Source organism: Dendroctonus ponderosae, unplaced genomic scaffold (assembly GCF_020466585.1).
Source record: "Dendroctonus ponderosae isolate FM_Combo_2020 unplaced genomic scaffold, Dpon_F_20191213v2 Dpon_F_20191213_2, whole genome shotgun sequence".
NCBI lineage: Eukaryota > Metazoa > Arthropoda > Insecta > Coleoptera > Curculionidae > Dendroctonus > Dendroctonus ponderosae.
In genome coordinates this window covers 306,832-307,177 of record NW_026018165.1, presented here as the reverse complement: position 1 = coordinate 307,177, position 346 = coordinate 306,832, and the positions used below count along the sequence as shown (strand labels likewise).

General features: G+C 30.6%; 1 protein-coding gene across 1 annotated transcript in view; it reads right to left on the bottom strand.

Moving 5' to 3' along the window:
* The window catches only part of LOC109537618 (sarcolemmal membrane-associated protein), a gene marked incomplete at its 5' end in the record, with an annotated part of 30,421 nt that overhangs the window by 28,184 nt on the left and 1,891 nt on the right, over nucleotides 1–346 (bottom strand).

Below are 346 nucleotides of genomic sequence, written 5' to 3'. Positions count from 1 at the left end.
CAATACATCGTGTTTCGTTTTTTTCAACTTCCCAACAAAACAATACTTGGCGTTTACAACGTTGTTTTAGCCTAGGGTTCAATTGTCGATATGTTGCAGAATGTAAAAAAATAAATACGTAATCATTTTTTTTATACATTGTTGTTAATTTCAACGTTTTGAATAGTTGAGTTATTTAATGGAAATCTAAGTAAAGAAAAAAGTTGAATTTAAAGTATATATTTTTCAAAATTTTGGAAATACCTAAGGCCCGTATTTATAAACGTTGCTCAAGCATGAGTCGAGCCTCAAGTACGATACTTGGCTTCGATTGCAATTTACAAACGATTCTTATTCTCAAGCCAGT